The sequence below is a fragment of the Etheostoma spectabile genome, chromosome 24 (genome assembly GCF_008692095.1).
Source record: "Etheostoma spectabile isolate EspeVRDwgs_2016 chromosome 24, UIUC_Espe_1.0, whole genome shotgun sequence".
NCBI lineage: Eukaryota > Metazoa > Chordata > Actinopteri > Perciformes > Percidae > Etheostoma > Etheostoma spectabile.
The window spans coordinates 6,905,185-6,906,397 of NC_045756.1; positions in this window are offsets into that span (position 1 = coordinate 6,905,185).

A 1,213-nucleotide genomic window follows, 5' to 3' on the forward strand; every position below is an offset into this window, starting at 1 on the left:
ACTGATCCCATGGCTGTTTATTGAGTGAAATCCAGTTAAACTCTTCATGTGGAGTGACTGTCCTTTTCAAGTGGGGAATTGCACAAGAAATACATCAGAACTTGACAGTTATCATTACATTCGTTGCTACAACAAATTCTTGCGAATGCTTTGGCTCGTGACACAGTGACAGTGATACCCGGTACACACGAGACATCCAAAGTAAGTTACCGTGTGCAACACTTGAAATGCAAAGCTGCATCTGTAACTTATTCAATATAAATTCATGATTTTCTGTTTGTGCAAAACATTGATCCTGACTATATGAACTCCGACCCACCATGACATGACATGATATGACGTCGAGTCAACAAGTCAGGCAACAAAATCTTTACAGAGTTTCCGAGTTGTCGTTCCAACTTCAGCAGGCGTTCAGGTGCATGGTCCAACTCGACCTGTCCGACACTATATGAACGTGGCATAAGGTCACTGCCGTGATGTTACGTTTCCAATATTTAATAATGTCATTTGAGGGTATTAAACTTCTGAAATGTCTGATATTTGATTGGCTGTTTTTCTTGTTGACCTGAACATGATGCAATAACCACTGGTGGAGAACGTATTCTGATCTAAGTTAAAGTTTGTGGTTACAAGTAATTGTGTTGTCTTTGTTGTTGCCGTGGTGATTCCGGCTCCAAATTGCTGCTAAGCTGGTTCACCTGCTCCCAGCTGCTCACCTGCAACCCATCCACTAATACCACCATAGTAACCACTGACTGTTTCCATGTAAACTGAGACAAACGGATGTTTAGGCAGCCGAGGAAGAGAAGAGAAAAGAAGTGATTTGTTGCTGCTATGTTCAGGATTCTGATTGGCTAACGTGGGCTTGAGCGTGGGCTTGCCACCTACAGGTTTGGTATGCTCTTGACAGCATTGACACACGGCTACATGTAACCGAACACTTTTCTAAAAACTGATGTTATTTCTGAAAACGGAGAGGTTGAAATTTTCCCAGCTTCATTTGTAGTGGCATAGCGCATTCACTTGAATTGGGCATTCCAGTTTATTTTATAACCTTCTTTTTCTGTGCCATAGACAATTTTGTTGTTCTTTAAATTGTTCCGTAAAAACAAACAGCCACTACTTCCATAAACTGGTCTAAGCATTGAACTAAACAACAAATTGGCAAAAAGTGAATAATTGTAAATGTAATCTTAGGACCCTGACCCTCAAA